Genomic DNA, 6,010 nt, shown 5'->3' with positions numbered 1-6,010 from the left:
TGCGCTTGGGGGCGGGGCTTGGTCCTCCGGGGGGGAGGAGCCTCGTGGGCGACGCTCGTGCGACTCCCTCGTGCGACTCCCTCGTGCGACTCCCTCGTGCGAGACCCTCGTGCGACTCCCTCGTGCGACTCCCTCGTGCGACTCCCTCGTGCGAGACCCTCGTGCGACTCCCTCGTGCGAGACCCTCGTGCGACTCCCTCGTGCGACTCCCTCGTGCGACTCCCTCGTGCGACTCCCTCGTGCGAGACCCTCGTGCGAGACCCTCGTGCGACTCCCTCGTGCGACTCCCTCGTGCGACTCCCTCGTGCGAGACCCTCGTGCGACTCCCTCGTGCGAGACCCTCGTGCGACTCCCTCGTGCGACTCCCTCGTGCGACTCCCTCGTGCGAGACCCTCGTGCGACTCCCTCGTGCGACTCCCTCGTGCGACTCCCTCGTGCGAGACCCTCGTGCGACTCCCTCGTGCGACTCCCTCGTGCGACTCCCTCGTGCGAGACCCTCGTGCGACTCCCTCGTGCGACTCCCTCGTGCGAGACCCTCGTGCGACTCCCTCGTGTGAGACCCTCGTGCGACTCCCTCGTGCGAGACCCTCGTGCGACTCCCTCGTGCGACTCCCTCGTGCGAGACCCTCGTGCGACTCCCTCGTGCGACTCCCTCGTGCGACTCCCTCGTGCGACTCCCTCGTGCGACTCCCTCGTGCGAGACCCTCGTGCGACTCCCTCGTGCGAGACCCTCGTGCGAGACCCTCGTGCGAGACCCTCGTGCGACTCCCTCGTGCGACTCCCTCGTGCGACTCCCTCGTGCGACTCCCTCGTGCGAGACCCTCGTGCGAGACCCTCGTGCGACTCCCTCGTGCGAGACCCTCGTGCGACTCCCTCGTGCGAGACCCTCGTGCGAGACCCTCGTGCGACTCCCTCGTGCGACTCCCTCGTGCGACTCCCTCGTGCGAGACCCTCGTGCGAGACCCTCGTGCGACTCCCTCGTGCGACTCCCTCGTGCGACTCCCTCGTGCGAGACCCTCGTGCGAGACCCTCGTGCGAGACCCTCGTGCGACTCCCTCGTGCGACTCCCTCGTGCGAGACCCTCGTGCGACTCCCTCGTGCGAGACCCTCGTGCGACTCCCTCGTGCGACTCCCTCGTGCGAGACCCTCGTGCGACTCCCTCGTGCGAGACCCTCGTGCGAGACCCTCGTGCGACTCCCTCGTGCGACTCCCTCGTGCGACTCCCTCGTGCGAGACCCTCGTGCGACTCCCTCGTGCGAGACCCTCGTGCGACTCCCTCGTGCGACTCCCTCGTGCGAGACCCTCGTGCGACTCCCTCGTGCGACTCCCTCGTGCGAGACCCTCGTGCGACTCCCTCGTGCGAGACCCTCGTGCGAGACCCTCGTGCGACTCCCTCGTGCGTCTCCCTCGTGCGACTCCCTCGTGCGACTCCCTCGTGCGAGACCCTCGTGCGAGACCCTCGTGCGAGACCCTCGTGCGACTCCCTCGTGCGACTCCCCTCGCGCGACTCCCTCGTGCGACTCCCTCGTGCGACTCCCTCGTGCGACTCCCTCGTGCGACTCCCTCGTGCGAGACCCTCGTGCGACTCCCTCGTGCGAGACCCTCGTGCGACTCCCTCGTGCGTCTCCCTCGTGCGAGACCCTCGTGCGACTCCCTCGTGCGACTCCCTCGTGCGACTCCCTCGTGCGAGACCCTCGTGCGACTCCCTCGTGCGACTCCCTCGTGCGAGACCCTCGTGCGACTCCCTCGTGCGACTCCCTCGTGCGAGACCCTCGTGCGACTCCCTCGTGCGAGACCCTCGTGCGACTCCCTCGTGCGAGACCCTCGTGCGACTCCCTCGTGCGACTCCCTCGTGCGAGACCCTCGTGCGACTCCCTCCTGCGAGACCCTCGTGCGACTCCCTCGTGCAACTCCCTCGTGCGACTCCCTCGTGCGAGACCCTCGTGCGACTCCCTCGTGCGACTCCCTCGTGCGAGACCCTCGTGCGACTCCCTCGTGCGAGACCCTCGTGCGACTCCCTCGTGCGACTCCCTCGTGCGACTCCCTCGCGCGACTCCGTCGTGCGAGACCCTCGTGCGACTCCCTCGTGCGACTCCCTCGCGCGACTCCGTGCGAGACCCTCGTGCGAGACCCTCGTGCGACTCCCTCGTGCGACTCCCTCGTGCGACTCCCTCGTGCGAGACCCTCGTGCGACTCCCTCGCGCGACTCCCTCGTGCGAGACCCTCGTGCGACTCCCTCGTGCGACTCCCTCGTGCGACTCCCTCGTGCGAGACCCTCGTGCGACTCCCTCGTGCGACTCCCTCATGCGAGACCCTCGTGCGACTCCCTCGTGCGACTCCCTCGTGCGAGACCCTCGTGCGACTCCCTCGTGCGACTCCCTCGTGCGACTCCCTCGTGCGAGACCCTCGTGCGACTCCCTCGTGCGACTCCCTCGCGCGACTCCCTCGTGCGAGACCCTCGTGCGACTCCCTCGTGCGACTCCCTCGTGCGTCTCCCTCGTGCGACTCCCTCGTGCGAGACCCTCGTGCGACTCCCTCGTGCGACTCCCTCGTGCGAGACCCTCGTGCGACTCCCTCGTGCGACTCCCTCGTGCGACTCCCTCGTGCGAGACCCTCGTGCGAGACCCTCGTGCGACTCCCTCGTGCGACTCCCTCGTGCGACTCCCTCGTGCGAGACCCTCGTGCGAGACCCTCGTGCGACTCCCTCGTGCGAGACCCTCGTGCGACTCCCTCGTGCGACTCCCTCGTGCGACTCCCTCGTGCGACTCCCTCGTGCGAGACCCTCGTGCGACTCCCTCATGCGAGACCCTCGTGCGACTCCCTCGTGCGACTCCCTCGTGCGACTCCCTCATGCGAGACCCTCGTGCGACTCCCTCGTGCGACTCCCTCGTGCGACTCCCTCGTGCGACTCCCTCGTGCGAGACCCTCGTGCGAGACCCTCGTGCGACTCCCTCGTGCGACTCCCTCGTGCGACTCCCTCGTGCGAGACCCTCGTGCGAGACCCTCGTGCGAGACCCTCGTGCGAGACCCTCGTGCGACTCCCTCGTGTGACTCCCTCGTGCGAGACCCTCGTGCGACTCCCTCGTGTGACTCCCTCGTGCGACTCCCTCGTGCGACTCCCTCGTGTGACTCCCTCGTGCGAGACCCTCGTGCGACTCCCTCGTGCGACTCCCTCGTGCGAGACCCTCGTGCGACTCCCTCGTGCGACTCCCTCGTGCGAGACCCTCGTGCGACTCCCTCGTGCGACTCCCTCGTGCGACTCCCTCGTGCGAGACCCTCGTGCGACTCCCTCGTGCGAGACCCTCGTGCGAGACCCTCGTGCGACTCCCTCGTGCGACTCCCTCGTGCGAGACCCTCGTGCGACTCCCTCGTGCGACTCCCTCGTGCGACTCCCTCGTGCGAGACCCTCGTGCGACTCCCTCGTGCGAGACCCTCGTGCGACTCCCTCGTGCGAGACCCTCGTGCGAGACCCTCGTGCGACTCCCTCGTGCGAGACCCTCGTGCGACTCCCTCGTGCGACTCCCTCGTGCGAGACCCTCGTGCGAGACCCTCGTGCGAGACCCTCGTGCGACTCCCTCGTGCGAGACCCTCGTGCGACTCCCTCGTGCGACTCCCTCGTGCGAGACCCTCGTGCGAGACCCTCGTGCGACTCCCTCGTGCGACTCCCTCGTGCGAGACCCTCGTGCGACTCCCTCGTGCGACTCCCTCGTGCGACTCCCTCGTGCGAGACCCTCGTGCGACTCCCTCGTGCGACTCCCTCGTGCGACTCCCTCGTGCGAGACCCTCGTGCGACTCCCTCGTGCGAGACCCTCGTGCGAGACCCTCGTGCGACTCCCTCGTGCGACTCCCTCGTGCGAGACCCTCGTGCGACTCCCTCGTGCGAGACCCTCGTGCGAGACCCTCGTGCGACTCCCTCGTGCGAGACCCTCGTGCGACTCCCTCGTGCGACTCCCTCGTGCGACTCCCTCGTGCGACTCCCTCGTGCGAGACCCTCGTGCGACTCCCTCGTGCGACTCCCTCGTGCGACTCCCTCGTGCGACTCCCTCGTGCGACTCCCTCGTGCGACTCCCTCGTGCGAGACCCTCGTGCGACTCCCTCGTGCGACTCCCTCGTGCGAGACCCTCGTGCGAGACCCTCGTGCGACTCCCTCGTGCGAGACCCTCGTGCGACTCCCTCGTGCGACTCCCTCGTGCGACTCCCTCGTGCGAGACCCTCGTGCGACTCCCTCGTGCGAGACCCTCGTGCGACTCCCTCGTGCGACTCCCTCGTGCGACTCCCTCGTGCGACTCCCTCGTGCGAGACCCTCGTGCGAGACCCTCGTGCGACTCCCTCGTGCGAGACCCTCGTGCGACTCCCTCGTGCGACTCCCTCGTGCGACTCCCTCGTGCGAGACCCTCGTGCGAGACCCTCGTGCGAGACCCTCGTGCGACTCCCTCGTGCGAGACCCTCGTGCGACTCCCTCGTGCGACTCCCTCGTGCGACTCCCTCGTGCGAGACCCTCGTGCGAGACCCTCGTGCGACTCCCTCGTGCGAGACCCTCGTGCGAGACCCTCGTGCGACTCCCTCCTGCGAGACCCTCGTGCGAGACCCTCGTGCGAGACCCTCGTGCGACTCCCTCGTGCGACTCCCTCGTGCGACTCCCTCGTGCGAGACCCTCGTGCGAGACCCTCGTGCGAGACCCTCGTGCGAGACCCTCGTGCGACTCCCTCGTGCGAGACCCTCGTGCGACTCCCTCGTGCGACTCCCTCGTGCGAGACCCTCGTGCGAGACCCTCGTGCGAGACCCTCGTGCGACTCCCTCGTGCGAGACCCTCGTGCGACTCCCTCGTGCGACTCCCTCGTGCGACTCCCTCGTGCGAGACCCTCGTGCGACTCCCTCGTGCGACTCCCTCGTGCGAGACCCTCGTGCGACTCCCTCGTGCGACTCCCTCGTGCGAGACCCTCGTGCGAGACCCTCGTGCGACTCCCTCGTGCGACTCCCTCGTGCGACTCCCTCGTGCGAGACCCTCGTGCGACTCCCTCGTGCGACTCCCTCGTGCGAGACCCTCGTGCGACTCCCTCGTGCGACTCCCTCGTGCGAGACCCTCGTGCGACTCCCTCGTGCGACTCCCTCGTGCGACTCCCTCGTGCGAGACCCTCGTGCGACTCCCTCGTGCGACTCCCTCGTGCGAGACCCTCGTGCGACTCCCTCGTGCGACTCCCTCGTGCGAGACCCTCGTGCGACTCCCTCGTGCGAGACCCTCGTGCGAGACCCTCGTGCGACTCCCTCGTGCGAGACCCTCGTGCGACTCCCTCGTGCGAGACCCTCGTGCGACTCCCTCGTGCGACTCCCTCGTGCGAGACCCTCGTGCGACTCCCTCGTGCGACTCCCTCGTGCGACTCCCTCGTGCGACTCCCTCGTGCGACTCCCTCGTGCGAGACCCTCGTGCGACTCCCTCGTGCGACTCCCTCGTGCGAGACCCTCGTGCGACTCCCTCGTGCGACTCCCTCGTGCGACTCCCTCGTGCGACTCCCTCGTGCGACTCCCTCGTGCGAGACCCTTGTGCGACTCCCTCGTGCGACTCCCTCGTGCGACTCCCTCGTGCGACTCCCTCGTGCGAGACCCTCGTGCGAGACCCTCGTGCGACTCCCTCGTGCGACTCCCTCGTGCGACTCCCTCGTGCGACTCCCTCGTGCGAGACCCTCGTGCGACTCCCTCGTGCGACTCCCTCGTGCGACTCCCTCGTGCGAGACCCTCGTGCGACTCCCTCGTGCGACTCCCTCGTGCGAGACCCTTGTGCGAGACCCTCGTGCGACTCCCTCGTGCGACTCCCTCGTGCGACTCCCTCGTGCGAGACCCTCGTGCGAGACCCTCGTGCGAATCCCTCGTGCGACTCCCTCGTGCGAGACCCTCGTGCGAGACCCTCGTGCGACTCCCTCGTGCGACTCCCTCGTGCGACTCCCTCGTGCGAGACCCTCGTGCGAGACCCTCGTGCGACTCCCTCGTGCGACTCCCTCGTGCGACTCCCTCG

This window comes from Apteryx mantelli, chromosome 42 (assembly GCF_036417845.1).
Source record: "Apteryx mantelli isolate bAptMan1 chromosome 42, bAptMan1.hap1, whole genome shotgun sequence".
Taxonomy (NCBI): domain Eukaryota; kingdom Metazoa; phylum Chordata; class Aves; order Apterygiformes; family Apterygidae; genus Apteryx; species Apteryx mantelli.
This window is presented reverse-complemented; position numbering follows the sequence as displayed.